Below are 19,895 nucleotides of genomic sequence, written 5' to 3' on the forward strand. Positions count from 1 at the left end.
AGTTAAAAGTTCAGTTCACAAAGATTAAAAATGTATTTATTCTTGTTTATCGTTTACTATTTAAAATTCACAACTTGGTTCACACCCTCAGGTACATTAATATTTCATAAGATAAAGTCTTATAAATTTTTTTTCGAAAGTTGGGAATGTCATGTGATGATTAGCATATTATTCATTAAGTTCTTCCCTGCCAACTTCCTACATTGAACTACTTCTTTCTTGTTCCTTTTGCTCACATATATTTTATCACAGCATGGTCAAATTCAAAAGTTTTTTCTGATGCCATTTCAGTCAAAAACTGGGTGAAAAACAGAGTAAAACCCATTTATCATAAAAGTTCTGTTTATTCTCTTCACTTGGATTAAGCATAATCCAAAAAGGCCCTGCATCCCTTCATAGGAATGGGACAGTTGTTGGTAGCAAGGTATATTGAAATTCATTGGTGCTAACTAAAAAGTTTGTTGTGCTGACCTCCAAGCACTAATCAATAGTATTTCCACAAACACACTATATCAATATAGTTTGTAGATATTTAGTGGAAACAATTGCTAAAGCATTAAAACAATAACTTCAGTGTCAATGATCAAATATGTACAGTTTAATTACAGTGGCTGCAAGGAAATTATTTGTTTTTATATATAGCGAGATACATTTTAAAAAAATAATTGGTAAGCAGTTTAGCTAAATTTCTGCTTCTATTTCTTCTTCTTTTAATCTGTTACAATAATCGCACACCTGCAGACATGTCTATCACAGCTTGGACATGTTCAAACAAATACTTGTTCAGCTGTTTGTTGCTTTGCTGTTATTCAGATGAAGGTTACCTGTGGCTTCAGCTGGTGTCTGTAAAAGATGGATAAATTCTGCAATCAGAGGCAAAATTTCCAAACGATCAGAAATCAAGAAAAATGTGAACGAAAAATCTAAAAGTTATTAAAATCATCCCAAAGGTGTGATTTTAATAACTCTTAGGAAAGATGAAAATCTTTACCCAACTGTTTGGGCTGAGTCAACTAACCAAGAAGAAATGTGACTTCTGACAAGGATTAACAGTCATGATGAGACTTGATCTGGTATGCAGCAAATATTAAATCTGTAACTAACAAAAAGCATATTCTACAGCCTAAATGCAAAGCACACAAACAGCAGACAAAGAGCTCCTGCAGTTGTTCAACAAAAATATGGGCAACACTCTTCTGCTTACAGTAGCCAAAGCATATTAAAAAAACCCTCAGTTTCTGAGACCCACCAAGGTCAACCACACTCAGTCCACATTCATTAGTAAAAAAACAGTCTCTGTCAGTTCAAAGTTCACAGATAATATGAACCGAGCCGAGGTGCAGGACTGCTTCCAGCTCATAAAATACAACACACACGAGCACACACATCGCTGGCCTCTCTGTCTTTATAATCAGAGTGTAAGTGATGGGTCTGTCCTCTGATGAAGGTCTTCATGTGGAGGCTGATGACAAATCACAGCTCTGACGCTTCATCAGAACACAGCCTACATTCTTCTTTTGTGTGTGTGGACCAGAAAAAAAAAATGAAGGAGGTGAGAGGAGAAAAGCAAGAAAGAGTGATAGAAAGTCAGGAATAAAAGGAAAAATTAGATTAAACCAAACAATGTTCAAAAGCATCAACGCAATGTGTGCCCCTGTAAATACTGGTGGTGCTTACAGCGTATGGGGCTGTTCAGCTTCTTTCTAGTCTGCAGGTTTAAGCACCAAGGACAGCGACAGACAGGAAGAATTGGCCTTCAGCTGTAATGGGAACACACAAACACACAAAGACACAGATATTCTTCACATTTGTTAGAAGGACTGCAGGAACTCTCCTCAAACCCAGAATCCCAGGTGTGTGTGTTTAAAGTGTGATTTTCTCATAGTCTTTTCATGATCATGTCTGGCCTTTATTGAGCTTCTTTATCTATCAAAGCAAGACTCTGACACATCACAATGAAACCCGGTGTATGAAAATGTACAGCAACACAGCATGGCATAATTAGCACACTCACACGCACAATAAATGTGAATCTTGTATACTGAAAAACATATGATAAAGATAAGGGAGTGCTCACATATAGGCACTTATTACAAGAGAGAAACATGCTTTATTCATGCGATGCGTGTGCGCTCACAGCTAGCTTCTTCTCTCAGGCTTTGAGACTGACTGGGGCTGCCTGACCTACATTCAAGAAGATGAAATCTCTTTCTGCTGCTCTCCAGTCTGTGTTCTTCTCAGACGCTTGTTCACGCAGCCGAGATGAAGAAGCAGCTGTGATTTCTCAAGCCCGAAATGTACCCTCGGACGGGGGGACGGACAGAGCAACAGCAATGTGCGTTTGATGGATTTCAGAGGGAGGTGATGGAAGGCTCTCTACTGCATATCAGAGATCCCTTCATCTATCCTCTGCTCTTTATCCATGTACATAAATTATTTACATCCCCATGAGGTCACCAAATTCAGCTCAGAGGAGGGGACAGAGATTAAATATGTCACATTTTACATCAAGTATGTGGTGAGAAGGGCCCGAAACTAGAAAGAAAATAGACTGGAATTTTTGACACCACAATGCAAAATGTTATGTTTTTACTTCAGAGCTTCTGCTTAAATGTAATTTAATTACAAATGTGGTTGCAGGAAAAATGGCTGAAACATTTGTCTTGCTCTTAGTATTAGCAGCAATAACCAATCTTAGCTTCTCATCTGACTTGCTGTGTTTCATGATGGAGATACAAAAAACTTGTAAATGCAGTAAATATGCTGTGGAAAAACGTCACTTGACTTTACTAAAGAAGACTCCCAATTAATCCACAAGTGAGTATTTTTAGTCTCTGAGCAAATGTAAAATGTTTTGTGAAGGCCTGAAACATTTGTTGGAGAACATGAGTTGAGAAAAATCATCATGGAGACCAAAGAACACAGCCACTTCGAACATCCCACACAGAACTGTTCAAGTCATCTTCTGAAAATGGAAAACGTAAGACGCATAAACCAACAAGCGGAGAATCAGAGACGCGGTCAAGAGGCTTCTGGTAATTCTGCAGGGGCTGCAGCCTGAGGCTCAGGAAGCAGAGCTACCACAGCTGAGCAACAATGGCTTTGCTTTGTGCTGTTCTGTTCAGATGAGGACATGATAAATATGCGCCTATTTCCTCTGCATCTTAGCATTTCTCTCTGTAAAACATAGTGTTGGCAGCACCATGCTCTGGGTGTGGTGCATGTCACAGCTTTCAGATTTCAATTTGACTCTTTGTTTGTCACAAAAATCCATCAAAAGTTTATTGCAATTTGTTTTTTGAACAAAAAAAAAACATGCATTATCTCTCCAAAAGATTACAGAAAATCAACTGATCATCTTTTGAATATAAAATAATTTTTCCACGGTTATCCATGTACCTTCACAGTTGTCAGCATTAGGCATTTGATTTTCTCATGTGATAAACACAGTCAAGAGGCGTATGGTAACTCTGAAGGAGCTGCTGGCATTTTAACCTGAATAAAAGAAAAACTATGAACCTGACAGTTTAAATCTGTTTTATTACAATGTGTTGCTTTTACATACTTACAGTTAGATGATATTAAAACAACATAATGGACTTCTAAGAGACAAACTTGTACATTGCTTTATAAAGCTATTCATTGGTTGTGAACCATGTTGCTCCTGTTGTGCTACTTTTAAAATATTCTTCCAGAATCTTTGGACTTTTGTTTTATTTCATATTATATTAATATTTCTGCTTTTCTTCTTAGTTTTAATCTAACCTAGAACAATTCCAACATTAATCCAGTTTTGTACATGACATTTGCATGTTCAACTTGACCAGGACTTCTGGATAAAGAGGTCCTGTTTCTCAAAGGGACTTTTCCGGTAGAAATTAATAGATAAATGCAGAGGATTTTCAGGGCAATATTTGCCAACAGATCGGCAGCTGAATAGTCAGCTTAAGATGGGAGGGGGCCAACAGATGCCAGTGTTCTTCTAAAAAGCATAAAATGTGAAAAATAATCAAAGTAACAAAACAAATGCAGAAAACTCTCTCTTTGTCTTCTATGCTTATGTTCCCCCACCTCAAAGTCAGTCTTTATCGATCAACCATCTCCTTTTAAAAGCAGGACAAAGAAGATTTACTAACATCAACACCGACAGAAACGACAGTAACCTGTATTACTTTTCTGGAACTGGGATCCAGAAAAGTAAATAGACAACAAGAATATTGACATGTTTTCACAGTGCAGCTGTGGAAACATGCCTCATCCTTTCTGTGCTTGGGTTTAATTGCTTATATCTGAGCACTGTACAATTATAGCTCCTGTTATTGTTTAATTTTGATGCAGCTGCCGTTTCATGCACAATGATTGCTGAAAACATGCAGCTGTGACGCAGTTCAACGCTTTTAACAATTGATTTCAGGAGCAACCATAAATGTGCTTAATGTGCACAACTTGGACAACAGATCAGAAATGAATGCATGCCGGTGTGCATTATTTGCAATATTTCCGCAGGATATGAGATCATCTTGACAAAAATATCAGCTGACTCTTTAGATCCATAACCCTTTTATACCTCGTTATGGAGTGGAATTAGTTTCTCTTTGTTCAGCCACAGAGAGAGCAGAGCCACTGTCTTGATTCATATTCACATTAGAATGTGTTTGTTGTTGTTATTTTAGGAGTGAGGCAGCTCAGAAGGGAGCTCCCTGTGCCCAGACTGCTCCGAGTTTATTTATTCAGAAGGATCTCACTGTAAAAAAAAAAAGGGAAAAAAAAGAGGCTGATCCACTATATCTCTAAACTAAACCACCAAAACCCCCCAAATCCAAGTGAAGCCTTACGTTGACCACACTGTCAAAACTGTAATGCAGCAGAAACCAGCCGAGGATATCCCATGACACTAATTCAAGACAACTTTAATATTACAGGAGGCTTTTTCCTCTTAAAAAATGACTTGCAGATTGAAACCATACTGTAAGAAGAGCAAAGCAGAGGGGAAAACCATTTCGCCCTATGAACTCTTGTTATTAAAAAGTACAACTTTAACAGATACACAATAGCTCATTTTATTCACCTGACTCTTGTAATCAACATTTTTTATTTATTAACGTATTTTTATTCTTATGTATTATTACATTAGGGATCTAGGTTTTAATCAGTAATAGTTATAACTGACAACACTGGAAATAAAGAATCAACATTTTTGGTGATGAGATTTTTCATGAATCTGTCTAGCTTAGGTTTGACTTTTTTTTAAAATGAGATCTAAACTGAGGGCGTTCTTCAAGTGGAATAAGATTTAATGGAGGAAATTAGGGAATCAAAGATTTTGTTGTGACTTGCAGCAGAACAAGCACAGTGCATAATGAACTACTGAAGAATGCTACGTTATGCACATGATCTGTCTGCTATATATTCTTGTGAATACATTTTTGAGGAAACTGTAAGCCCTCCATTACAGTGATTGTCCCTGTGTTAGTGTGCAAGGTTTGTGTTGATGACCAAATAGTTTGATTTTGATCCCTTTTCACTGTGCAGACAATATCTCAGTGCATAAGATTTAAAACAAAAAACTTACTAAAGACATAAATAATACTAAAAGATACAATTAATTTCCAAATAACAATTTTTGTTGTTTTAACAGATTTGTATAATGGGAAATTATATTCAAGTGACTCATGTCAGCTTGTATAAGTGAATGTGTGCGATTGCCTATTTTACACAACATAAAGTAAAAAGTAGAGCTCCAGATTTCACCTGACAAAAAATGTCTTGTTTTTTCATTTTTTAAAAGCATTGATCAGAGGAGAGTTGCTGCTGCAAAGCAGGTCAGGTTTCGAGATCAGATTTGCAATAATGAAACTGAATATACCACTCTTGAAGAGTAATCCAGCCCTTTGCTCTTTTTTTGCAGATCACCACATCTACTCAACGCTGAGCTGTTGTGTCTGCAGAAAATACACTATTATTTTAATGTTTGTTCTCAGATTCTCACTTCTGTCTATTACTTCTTTTTCATGTCTGGTCTACACCTGAATTTTGTGTAACAACATTGCCCCGTGACTTCTTGGTGTACGTTTCTGGAGTGCCTGTCTTTGCGGCGCCCTTGGTGTTTTTTCTGATGTAATAAAGTATTTTTAGTTTGTCACCTGTCTGCATCGCCTATTCCAGACCAGCATTTGGGTCCCGGAACCATTCATCACATCTTGAACACGTGAGGTAGAGTTCCTACAAAATAGGTGAAACCAGAGTAACATTAAAAGAGATGTTTGCTTTGTGAAAGCAAGCTTCTGGTTGTCACATATTCAATATAATTGATTAACTGATCATTTTTTTCTGAAATTGTCAATAAAATTATCTGTTCTGTTTTTTCTTACTAAAGTAAGAAAAAAAATAATTTGAATGTCTGTGTTTGTGTTCTGAATCATATCATTATTGAATGCATCCAAAGTAACAAACATTATGATCTTACTGAAGCCATGGATGGAGATAAAAGCCGCTCATCTATGAAAAGTCAACCACTTACAGTCCCCTACAATAATGAACACATAAAATAATTTATCTGGATTGTAATCTATTGCTGGAATGCTTAAAATACAAAAAGATAATTGCTTTTCAGATTAACCCTATTTCAGGAAATACCTTCAGACACAACTGGGATATCGGAGGATCTCTGTTTTAAGGGTTAAAGAAGCTATCATGTAGTGAAGTGGACCGGCTCTTTTTGACGTCTGCTACTCCTATTAAGGAGGAAAAGCAATCCAAAGCAAAAGTAGTGTCTGACACACTTTTCTTCTCAAGGACATGAGAGATGGAACTGACCACAAGCTTGACCCACCGAGCTTTGCCATGTTTGCACACAGAAACAGATACACATGCAAGCCAGCAGTCTGAGGGAGTCTATAAAGAAATATATAAAATGCACCCAGGAGCACTTGCAGCACACTCGTTATTAGCTCTGCCCTCCCGATAAGACACAAACGCGCGCGCACACACAAAGCAAAAAAAAAAAGAAAGAAAGAAACAGCACTCCCACTCTTCTTTCTCAAGGGAGGCGTCTGCTCTTCGAATGCAGAGAGTGGGGGAAATAACATCGGGCAAACAGCCGTCGCAATTACCCACAGTGGGGTAATCACCAGCACAATGCACTATGCCTCAGCTGCCTCGAAGAGAGAGCGAAATACTCAGGTGAGAAAAGAAGCCAGACAGCAATCAGCCCAGCAGGAAGATGAAGAGAGAGACAGAGGAGAGACACAGAACAGAGCAAAGGGCCATTCCTTTAATTTCCAAGGGAGAGCCAGGGCCTTAATTACTTGATGAGTCTCCTCTTGCTTTCTCTCTCAGCTCTGCGGCTGTAAAAAGGTGCATGTCTGGGAGAAAAGGAGAGGCTTGTGTACATGTGGCCCATTATCAGAGCGGGAAGACTCCAATCACCTCTTAGGACTGATAGCAAGTGAAGAGAACAACATTGTGGAGAGAGCGCAGGGGAAGGGTGGAGGGGGGGGGACAGAGTGGGAGAGAGGGGTGATTTACACCTTTAGAAGTGTTAACACCATCTCTCATCCCCAGCAGCTATAGAACACCAAGGTCGAGGAGTGACACAACTGAGACAGGAAAACAAAGAGCCCAGAGAAGCCTCTGCCTATAGGAAAAAAAGCATAATGTTTGTTACATTGGATGCATTCAATAATTCAGTGTGAAACAAGAATAGTAATCATTCGTCATCATGTTAATAACATTCCAAAATGAAGAACAACATGTGCATCTGTGAATTGTATGCAGAAATGTGAGTCTTCTGAAAAGTGTCTCAATATTCCATACTGTATCTGCAGTTGGGTCTCTTCACACATCAATGTAGTGCAGCATTGAGGGGATTAGTCTACATCATGCTGATGTGTTTCTGAAGCCCAGGTTGATTTAATAGCAGCCCTTTAGCTGCAGCCTTTAGCTGCAGCCTTTAGCTAGCTGTAGCTACTTTACCTGCAGCCTTCAGCTGCAGCCTCTGTGCCGATATCGGTCATTTTTTTCTTGACAATACTCTATAGATTCTTTTTAGTTTGGGTTTGATAGATGAACAATCAAGCACTCTGGATCCATACTCTTTAATGATACTTGGATTTTTGTTATTGTTGGCAGGTACCAACTTGACCAGGAGATAACAAGGCTCAGCAAAGCAACTCTGACTGTGGAACCTTCAGTCTGCACCTGAAACAATATGGATTCTGTGCCTCTTCAGTCTCTGGTACCTTGATTTTTCAAATAGAATAGATATATTGACTTTCATCTGAAGACAGCAGTAGTCTAACACTTTTGCTACCTAGCCTTAGTCAGCTTAGTTAAGCTTCTGATCTTGTCTCTAGAACCATCTAGGAAAAGGACAAGGACTTGCTTGTTTACTTATAAGTGCTCTGCAGTATGAAGTCCATGGAACCCTGTTTTTCATTCACTGTGAATATATTGTTACATGAAGCTAAGCAGTGATATCAGTCAAATCCTCAAATTCCTGTAGAAAGCCATTAGCGGTCACATCAGGTACGTCAATCCACAGATGACTACTTTTTTTTGTTCAGGTAATGCTGTGTTGGCTGTGTATTACAAAGAAGAAAGGATGCACAGTGGCTTCGGCATCTCCAAAAGCTGAACAATCCACCAAAAATATAATCAATAAGACCTCAAGCTGACTGGGATAAGATTTAGACATCCCTCCAACTACATCTGATCCATCTTACATTGTAATTTAAGGAACTTAAATTTATTACAGCAATTGTCTGTTGGGCCCAACACTTTATCTCTATCATTCCATCAACCAAGAGTATCCATTTATTACTATGAAGTGTATTAAAGAATCAACTTTTTTCTTTTTTCACGTGGTATTCTATTTAGGAAAGAAAAAAAGTCAGAAAATGTCAATGAGGTCAGTAATCTCATCAGCCAGCGAAAGCCTGATCAGTGGATCTTTGTAAAAATAAAAACATAATAGACTTCACATCAGCAGATTTGGTTCCTTTTGTTGTCATTTAGCAGAATCAAGTAAATGCTACTTGATTACCTTTCAGTTTATTTTTCAGAAATAAACTGAAATCTGAACTTAAGTGATTTGAATGTGTTTATAGAAAGCTCAAGTTAAACAATGACGCAAACCTCAAAAAATATATAATCCAGTCCGAAAATTTAAGCAGAGTTCCATTTCTAGAGAGCATCTATTGCTTTGCTTTTACTCAGATTTTTCAGAATAAGCAAATTGAATGTATTGCTGAGAAACGATATTAGATCCTAGGTCTGATACCCCTGCACAATGCTGTTTGTCAGTGCAGGCTGAATCCTTATTTACAGAGTAGTATATGATCCCTCCTCAGGAGACAGACGGAGGGATCAATCCTTGGAAGTAGATCTACGCAGGAAAATGGATGGCAAAGCGTCTTTGAAGGTTAGCAGTCTTTTATCACATCAGATTGGAGTTTAACCCTGGGCAATGTAAAAAACTGACGCTGTGTTGGCTGCTCTTGGTTGTACCGTTTTTAGTGTTGTTCTAGCATGGTGTTTAGTCATTGTGGTATTCTCCATGTTATTAGAAGTAGATTGAGCCTACTTATGTGTCAGCCAGATACCAATTAGTGTGCATCTGCGAGCAGGCTTACAGAATAGAGTGCATGTCATTTTGTTCTGCTTGAAAAACAATGCAACTTCTTGTGGGTGAAAACAATGCTGCAAATGTGACTATGGAAAACCAGAAATAGAAATGGTAATCAATACAAAAAAAATTGCTGAATTGCATTTTTGGACAAGAAAGAAAAAGCTCTTGTTTGGCATTCAAACGATGGAACAAACTATCAAAGGCATTTGTATTTTCAGGCTACTTGAACATAGTCTGTTGAACCAGGTAAGTCATAATGATCAGCCTAATAATCTCCAATCAGTCTCCGAGTCAATACCAGCTCCCAGTTTTGTCTGAAGTCTGACTCCAGATTCAGATGTTATTTTTTTCTAATCAGTTCATTGGAGCTGTTCATGTACTTTACTGTTTTTGTACTTTGATATTGGGTAGACAGTTTTGAAGGGTACTATGAACAAATATTATAAAAAAAAATAAAATAAAATACAAATATTTTGTATAGAAATCAAGATAAACTGTAAAATTTTATTTTTCTGAGACCTTAAACAAATATTTTTTTTTTCTTTTCATAGACAAATTAATGGTTACAATGTCCAAACAGCACCATGTCCCAAATTATTATGCAAATTGGATCAAAATGTCATAAAGATTACATTTTTCTTTGCTATTAAATTTATAGATGGTACTGTGTGTCAGGGCTCTTCGAATCACTATAATTAATTTCAGAGAGTTGGGTTGATTAGTTTGTCTGGTGAGCTCAATTAAAGGAAATCTGCTTATGAAGGATGTTCCACATTATTAAGCAGTTCACAGGTTTCAAGCAATATGGGAAATCGAAAGGATCTCTCAGCTAACGAAAATCATCAGATAGTGTAGTGCCTTATAACAGGATATGAAAACATTGGCTATTTAACGAAAACTGAAGCCTTATCATCGTATTGTGAAGAGATCTGTGGCTGATTCCGAGCAAAGATGGGTTTGTACAGATAAAGGCATAATGAGTATGGTCACCACATCCCAACACAGCTGTGATGTCAGCAAGGAGGAGGTGGAGTCATTTATTGGGCTGAAATCATGGGGAAAGAGATCTGGTCGGGCCCTTCAGAGTCCCCGAAGGTGTGAAAATGACCTCAGCATGGTTCAAAAAGAAGAGTCGTACCTTCAGTAGCAAAATCAAACTCATGCATGACAATGCACCATCTCATGCTGCAAGAAGTATCACTGTGTCATTGGCTGCTATGGGCATAAAACGGGAGAAATTCATGGTATGATCACCATCCTCTTCTGACCTCAACCCTATTGAGAACCTTTGGAGAATCCTCAAGCAGCAGATCTGAGGGTGGAATGCAGTTCATAACAAAACAGCAGCTCTGGGAAGGTTTTCTGACATCCTGCAAAGATATTTAAGCAAAAATGATCCACAAACTCACAAGTTCAGTGGATGCAAGATTAAAGAAGGGGTCCTATGTTAACATGTAACTCTGTCTGTTAAGATGTTTTTGACTAAAATAGCTTTTGATTTTAGAACATGTGACCACTTAATGCTGGACATTCAAAGAATGGCTGTTTGCAGTTATTTATAATCCATAAAATGTAAAATTTGATTTGCACTGTAATAGTTCATGACTTGAAAATTATACTGACCATGATATGCATTGACCATTTAGAAAAATCTGATAAAATATCACTTGCATAATAATTTGGAACATAGTGTATATATTGAAGGATATTTGAGTCAAGATCAAATGCAGTCCAGACCTATTATTTAACACTGAAATAACTTTCAGGGTTAAAAAAAAATTGCTAACACAATGTTTGACTAAAACCTGATCCTCACTGTTAAATGAGAGGACATAAAAACAAACCTAACTCACAAGTTTGATGCGGTACATCACAGTTTCTGTTAGGTACTGTTTGTGCCTTACCGTGGCAGTATTTAGAATTTTAGACTAGAAATGCAGACCAGACAACTGAATATTTGTTTAGCCCAGCTAAGACTCTATGAAGCTTTACAATGGCTAGAGGCTAACAGTTAGCTAGTTGTTCACACTGAATGAAAATAATTCATATCTTGTCTGTCACTTGGTACCAGTTTTTGTCACAGACAAGGATTCACCTTCACATTTGACGCCGAAAAAAACTTTTCCTTACTTCAACACACAAAGTTACCAAAATGCAACAAATACAAGTACTATACTAAGTGAAACAGATTTAACTTTTTGATGAAGAATACTAGTGAGTTAAACTACTGTGCAACAACATCTTGTCACATCAATCACAAAGGGAGTTTTCTTAAATTTGTGCTCAAATGAGTTGCAGATGGCATTTAAATCGCCGCTTACTGCCCTTACATGGAAAGTTTGCTTTCTTCTATTAGAATTTTAGAATTCCTCTCTTGATACAGACTTTTGCTTCAAATGGGTGAAAAATATCCAGAATAATGCGGTTTCCCTATACAGTCCAACACCTGTCTTGATTTGATGACTGATTGCGAGTGTCGCTGTTTTCATCTGATTGCTCCCTATTCTCAATTAACTGATGAGCTCCATTGTTATTTTCTCGACGTTCTCTCATTCTGTCTCTGTCTTCCTAACACCCAGCGCACGTACACACACACTTCTACCCTGTCTCCCTCTTGCCAACCCACCCCCAGCCCCTGCTTGACTGCAAGTGTGTACCCAGAATACCAATGATGCAGGCTGCAGATAGATAGGGCTGTCTGTCACATGACCCTATATGTCCTGGGGCTCTACCCCAGGATGACAGCAGGCAGACACACACACACACACACACGCACGCATGCACGCATATGCACATTTAGGTACCCCCAGCATGGCACGCTGTATCTCACCGAAGCATGGCAGTGAGGCAAACACAGACGCACATATTCAGGCAAGCTAATGGGGATGCACACACTGAATCACCGCAGGGGAGTGAGCCAGGCAGAGAGAAAGAGAGCACTGCCACTGTTCACACATTCTTGCTCTCCCTCTTACTGTCCTGCAGGCAAGGTAGAAAAACACTGAATATCTCCCTTTCCTCCCGCTCCATCCATTTCAAACATGTATGCATGTCTTCCTGTGGGAAGACACCCCACCAATGTTTCTCACACAAACACATTCGTCACTGACAAACCTCTACACAGTCAATGGGTATCCTGTGGCACCAAAAATAGCAGCCGAATGGAAAAAATGTCCCCTCACTTTCCCCCATCAAATAAGGTCTATATTTCCAGGCTGGGAGTCCAAATGTGCCGGACAACATAAGACAGAATTTTCGACCTGAATGAATCACATGGTAATTCAGAAAAGCCGAGGGAGAGCCGAGGAGCATGCAGACACACACACATGCAGGAATAATGTGCCCTCTTGACTGCCTGAAGCCCTGTCTGCAAGCTCCAGGCTAGAAACTTGCAGAGAATGTTGACAAAGATAGAAAGGTTGCTGATATCTGCAGTACATCCCTGATTGCATCACTATTTCTGTGATTCTCTATATTTTTAGTCAGTTCACTTGATGTGTTTTTCCTTTTGTTTGCGTGTGTGTGTGTGTGTGTCTAAAAATAGAAGTGCCTTCAGACAGAAGTAACCGGCCTCATATTAGATATATAATACAAACTAAGTTAACTGTGACTAAATTTAAATTAGACATACAACTTTAAACTTCTTGCATTCAGACACGTTTAATGAATGGGTGTTCCCAACTCCACTTTTGAGTAAAACGTGCCAGATGTTCGCGGTCCTATTTATTATGAAATTAGAATGAAAGCCAAACAAAGCATTATTAATAAAGGTTTTGTTTGGCAAAAATAATTTGTGTTGTACGTAAGATTTCAATTTAAAAAAAATTATAATTTGTTGGTGAAAATCCTGCCCTTAATCAAATAGGTCCCTTTTTTTTGTGCTGAAAGGACAAATTTGTACCAATTGTAAATTGTCATAGCGGGCCTCAGTTAGGACACCTTATCCAGGGAGAATGAGAAGTGGCAAAAAAATAAGGGGAAATAAAATTTAATAGATGGTAATAGAAATAAAATGTATAAAATGGACAGTTTAAAATTTACTTGTGTCTTTCACAAGACAAAAATAAATGAAGAATCATAGTAGTAAATCAACAACAGCATATTTTGTAAATGCACAAACAATACTAAATAAAAGTTGTTTTAACTGCAAATTATTTAGGTTAGTTTAGCTTTATACTTCTGCATGTACTTTAAATTACTTTCACTTTCTCAGCAGCACTTCTGCTAGTCCTGCTACTCCAAGTAAGACCAGCCGAAAGGCCAAGCTAAGGTGCAGGAAAAATCTTTGACCAAGTGTAATCCATTTGATGCTGGAACAGCCCACCAGAGTGGGAGGGTTTATTTGACTCATATGGGCCATCCTTTACCTGTAAACTGCAGGGTAGGTGCAAGTTGTGGGAGTTAGGTGGTTTGGGTTAAAAAATAAAATGAATAAATGCCCTAAGCAGCAGAAAATATTCAACAGATAAAAACAGAATTTAGCATAGTTTTTTATAATTAAAAACTATGCTAACAATTCCACTGCCAGGCAAATAAATGTATTTTAGATTCTGTGAAAGCCATATCAGTTGAACTTGAAACACACTTATGCTAGTACATAAACAAATGAAGGACAAGATCTGCATTGAAAATAAGGTGGATTCCATTCCTGAGCTACTGCAGGAGTGGTAAACTGCAGCAATGGCAGAGGGCGTCCACATGCTTCATGAAACAACTGACTATTTACAGAATCGTAGAGTAAATAAGTGTCACCAAAATTAACAAATCCTTCCTCTGAACTGTAAGATTCCTATAGCAACAGAAAAAAAAAATGTGTCCTTCTCAAGTAAGAGCTTGACGCTGGCGCTCTCTGTGTTCGGTCTGTGATAAATTGGGGACAACCCCCATAAAGCAGCACTTATCTAGACATTCCAGCTGGTACACCTTGTTTCTCTTTATTCCAAGAATATAAACCTTTGCCACTGTCCCTGCGACAAATACATCGAATCTTTATAAATGTGGCAGCAAATATGGACTCTGAGATTCTTCCAAAATTTTGCCAGCAACAGCAAGTTGCCCGCTCATTTCAATAATTATTTAGTTGGCAGTCGCTGTACCAGGCTCACATGCCCACACTGAAATACAAGCTGAAAAACAATCATCTGTGTATGAGTGTATGCGCCTGTCTGTGTGTGTGCAGGTTTGTGTGTGCTCGGCATCTTCTGCAGCATCCTTTTGTTTCCCTCATACTTCTCCAACACCTGTTCTGAAATATGTATCTGTGCATTTCTGGATTCTTGTTGGGAAACTTGTTATGTTGATATCACACTGCGTGTTGCAGCGACATCAAGGTGACAGCTTGAAAAAAGGTGGGATGTTTTTTATGCAAATTAAGCTAGGAATGAAGCTGAAAGAGGGAAAGCACGGCCTGTACAGGTATGTGCTGAGCGTTTGAGGTGCTGGGGTAGTTTCTGCATGTGCTTGTGGGAATTTGAGAGCAGTTGTGTCTGTTTGCGTGTGCTTGCGTGTGCGAGTGCGTGTAAGTGGGGGGATGCACTTGTGCATATGTGAGTGGGCTCAGGTGGGTTGTGAACTCGGCAGATGGACATTTGGAGCAGCTTTGCACCCTGAAGCAAAACACACACGAGCACAAACACATTCACACTCCCACGCACGCCTGTAACATTAACCTCGTGTAACTCTAGCCAAGTGAAAGCCAGAGGAAAAAAAAAACCTCCTCAGCACCTCGAATCACATATCGACATACTTATCCGGTTTTTCAACTGTCCAAACACAGGGTAAGTCAAAACCACCATAATAATCTAACATTTCCTCTGTGTCCTGAGAAAACCTCCACAGGCTTTAGAGATGTTTCCTAGGAGCATCAAAGCATTTTCAACTGGCCGGTCTGGAAATATGAGCATGAAATCAGTAACTGCTGTACTCAGCTCTGTTAAACGGAGTAAATCAAACCTTTTCAATAATGCCATTTTAGTTTATTTTACTCTGCTTGTCTCAAAACTCTTTCATTAATCCCAAAACAGAAATTGTTTTTGCTTCATTTGGCTCCGACTGCTCTTTTCATTGGCTACGTTCCACTCATTCATATTGCAGCTGATTGGTAAAGTATATCTTGCTCTAGACTTAAATTGTCAGAGTAATAAAACTGAGATTAATGCGTAAATGAAGGGGTTAAATAAGGCTGGAGCTGACCACCAGCAAATTGCAAAATCTAGTTTTTACCTTTGGCTTTAGAGATGTACAAAAAAAAAAATAAATCATGTTGAGCTGTATCAGAAGTTTCCAGCTTGAATGGCTAGTTTAGATTTCAACAATCAGATATTTTTCTTTATTATTATCAGTGAACACACCATACATAAGCACCCCCAGATTCCACTGATAACACTTTAGTATTGAAGAAGATTAGGGACTCTGGAAAAAAAGAAAAAAATTCTTACTTTATGCTCAGGATTCTGAGGATGAAAAAAGTAAAATCTAAATTATGACTGGTATGTACTGTCACAGCTGAAGAATCCCAAAGTAAACCCAAAAAATTCAGAAAGAAATTATCTTTTTTATCCATATGTATTTTTTCTTATTTTTAGTATTAAGTCTTCTACCTTGAATTGTTATAGAAGTTTAAAGTAATTTTATATCTTCCTGTAACAAAGACAAGTGATTTGATTTTACAAGACTGGTTACACCGGATAACTATAGTCTGTGTCCTGTGATGTTGTTTCAATCGGTAAAAATACAAAAGTCTTCATTAATGTGATGATTTTTTGAAATTTAGTTTCAGCAATTCTCTCAGACTGTCCTTCAAAGAAGGAAAAGGAAGGATTTTCATAAATTCCTGTACAAAAACTAAAGTGAAAAACTTTCATTCCTGTTTCTCAGTGATGACATAGCTGTTTACTGCTATGGATCCTTTTTTTTGTTCTATATTTGCCATCTCTCACCCCGCCGTACCACTGTTTGTGAAAAGTTCCTCCCTTTCCATGCACGTCTTTCCAAACCCAGCTGGGTGATGGAGGGATGGAGGGCTTGGGGATGTAGATGGAGGCTGCTCTCTCCCTGAGGAGCCTCTTCTGCCAACCCTGTGCCACAGATCAACAGTCAGCCAGCCAGCCGTGCACTGACCTCATCCCTCTCCCTCTCACTCCCACTATTTCTGTCTCCTCCTATCTCGCTCTGCCTCTCTGCCAGAGGCCATTGCCGTCCCCTTGTCTCCTTCCTACGCCAACTGCCTGCTCGCTACCAACAGTGCATGTCTGTCTGGCAACCTCTCCGCCTGCCTGTCTGCTGCTCTGTGCACCCGTCTCTCCTCTTAGGCTTTCTGTTATTCTTCCAGTCCTACTGTCTGTCGGTCTGTCTACGTCCCTGTCTCTCTGCCAGTCGCTTCCTCCGTCCAATATCCCTCCACCGGAAAGCGGCCAGCCTGTCAGCCGCTCTGCCAATCTGCCCGACTATCTGCCCATCTATTTGTCATCTGTGTGCGTCTCTATTTGTTTGCCTGCACGTCTATCTGCTGGTTTACCTGTCTGTCCGTCCATCTGTTTATCAGCTCTTCTTACTGTTCAGATTAAATTGAAATGCCAAATAACCTCTAACCCCATTCCATACAAGAAAGATTTTATTTAAATTTTTAAAATATAAACTGATGTGCAAGAAAAAATATGTAGTAGTATGATTTACTCAGTAATATGTTTTAATTCACAGTGCCTTTGAATAAAATATCTGTGCAAGGTTGAGTGGAAACATTGTCATTTTGTCTATTAGAAGGCAACTCATGTAAAACAAATCAGCATAGTAAGATTTAATACCTTGTTATTTACACTAGTGTGCTCTGTCTTTTGCTTCCTCTCAATGTCCTCCACATGAGACTGGAAATAAAGACAAAGTGATTCATGATTAATTAGCAACTACTGTAATGTGCTTTACATACTTTGTATTTTAGTTGCAGCTTATTTTTATGTTTTATTCTTCAATAACACGGCCATGCATAGTCAAAGAACTTTGGCTATGCATGGAATCCTTTAGATGCAGTGAGCATTTGGAGCAATGCTCACTGCATTTGCTCAACTATTAAATACACTAATAAAACAAAATAAAACAATAAAGCATGCGTCCTCATGAAAGGTCTTCTTCCATTTCAAAAAACAGTTTGTGGTTTCTCAAAACTTTTTGCATAACATAGTTCCATAACTGTATGAGGCCTGTATGAGGCACTGCAACACCGACATGTGAAAACACCAACAACAGAGAAGAAGTCATGGAGCATGATCATAACAATGTGTCTTTGACGAGTATTAGAAGTTGAAGCTCAGAACTGGGATGAAATCAGCAATCCATTGGGATTTACTGTTTGCAACATCAAGACCTACTGATACGTGTCGGTTCTTCACACGTGGGGAGGAGGAAGCCCATGGCAGGACCTTCTGCTCATTGAAAAGAGTAAGAACGCTGCAGGCCTCTGTTTAAAGTTTCTAAAACTCTCAAAAAACACCAGAAACGTTGGTTGAATTGTTACTCGCTGCTTTCTCACTAGAAAGGTTTGAATGTTTGCTAAACATGCCAACAAAATCAATACGTCGTTTATTTTTATGGTAACGGTAGAACAAGCTCACATGTTACATGTTAACATGTTGATCCCTTTGAAAACAAAGCATTTAGCATTAGGCCTTGAGACAGCAAGAACTTGACAAAACTTATGCAACTGTTTTCAGAGGCAGACTTACCATGTAGGCAAAGTTGTCTGCTTTTTGGGATTCCCAAACATTAAGCACCACCTCTCTTTGGTGGCTTCCAACATTGCCAATGTATTATTAACGTATGTTCAAAAATAAATAACTATACTTTGAAATAAAAACAATAACAAAAAAGTAAGACATTGCACAATCATCTTCTGCGCTCTCCCCCACATCTTTCCACAAACTTAAATGTCAACAACAGCAACAAAAAAAGAAAACATCCTGTACATGCAGCAAGCTGCTTGAATGAGAAGCAGGACGGCACAGACGCAGGAAAGAGTGAATTTGATGACCATCAATGGATTTAGTTAAATTTAGGTCACTTAAAATGGAACCAACTCAAACCAGCTGAAGTCCCTGCTGGCAGGACAATTTCTTGAATAGTAGAAAACCAGCACTAATAAAAGAAAAGTGTTCAACACAACTTTGTACACAGTTTCACACCTGACATTTACAATGAGGCGCAAGCTTCCGGAGCCTAAAGGCTTTGTTGAGTTCATCTCTTCTCATCCAGGGAGTGATGCATCACAGTTTTTGAAGGTTTCTTTCTTGGCACATAATAATTCCTCATTCACTGTCTTTCTAAACCGAATGCCCAAAGCTTCCCCATCTCCCAATGCTTAGTCATCACGCCAACTTCCTGTTAATCTTCGTTCACAGCTCGTTCACAGCTCTTTGTGGCTTTAAGAAGATGTTAGCTGAATTAAAATGCAAACTCTCCAACCTCATTCATTCCATCCAATCCATCTCTATCCCTCCATATCCTCTCCTATTCTTGTTTCAACATAAGAGTGGGAGAACATTTGACTGGCTCCTCTCAAGCAAAGACTGCACTGCATGCTCCCTCGGCAGTCAAGGACAACTCTAATGGAGGTAGAACAAAAGAAAAGAGGAGAGGGGTAGAAAGAGACAGATAAAAAAAAAAGCTAGCAGTGTTGCAAGTGGTTTTTAAAACATATTGCGAGTTAATTGGATGTACGTCACTTTTCCATGGTGCCGATTTCTGTCATGAAACACCATCCAGTTCGAAAAGAAGATTTCAATCTCCCAGAAATCACAATCTGCAAATTTTTCCTTGATGCAACCTGATTAGTGACTAGCATTTATATTCTTAAAACAAAATCTTATCCAAAGCGCAAGACCTGTGACTACATTTTCACCACAAAGTCAAAGTGTTTTGCAGACCAGGGTTGACTCTGCCAGGATTTCCTCTTTTCATCATCTTCTAAAGTGCAGTTATGGAAAAGAGAATGTTAAGATTGGGAACCTTGGGGTCTCATGTTTGTTTTTGGAGATGATGTGGTTCTATTAATATCTGTAACTCCTGATCTTCAGTGTGCACCGGAGCAATTTGTAGCCAAGTATGTAAGGTGACCAGAATGGGAGTCAGTCATATTTCTTAACTGTAAAATGATGGATTGCTGAAATGGATGAGTGCTTTGTTCATAAGATGTAGAAGAAGACTGATTGGGGCGTTATCTGCAGTAAGGCAGGCATTTCTTCTGTCTGTTGGGATCAAGAAAGAGCTGAGGCACAGC

General features: G+C 38.7%; 1 protein-coding gene across 10 annotated transcripts in view; it reads right to left on the minus strand.

Annotated features, from left to right (window-relative positions):
* The window catches only part of myt1lb (myelin transcription factor 1-like, b), a 111,825-nt gene that overhangs the window by 72,360 nt on the left and 19,570 nt on the right, over positions 1-19,895 (minus strand). The window contains exons 1-2 of one of the 10 annotated variants that reach the window (XM_055038320.1): positions 18,346-18,397; positions 17,431-17,490 (exon numbers count right to left, since the gene is read on the minus strand). The exons of 7 other annotated variants lie outside the window; for them this stretch is intronic. The gene's annotated coding sequence lies outside the window, so the exon portion shown is untranslated. Of the gene's footprint in view, positions 1-6,143; positions 6,168-17,430; positions 17,491-18,345; positions 18,398-19,895 lie in introns of those variants that run through there. 2 more of the 10 variants (XM_055038321.1, XM_055038323.1) reach the window with 2 other exon arrangements.

Source organism: Poeciliopsis prolifica, unplaced genomic scaffold (genome assembly GCF_027474105.1).
Source record: "Poeciliopsis prolifica strain line A6 unplaced genomic scaffold, Auburn_PproV2 SCAFFOLD013, whole genome shotgun sequence".
Classification (NCBI taxonomy): domain Eukaryota; kingdom Metazoa; phylum Chordata; class Actinopteri; order Cyprinodontiformes; family Poeciliidae; genus Poeciliopsis; species Poeciliopsis prolifica.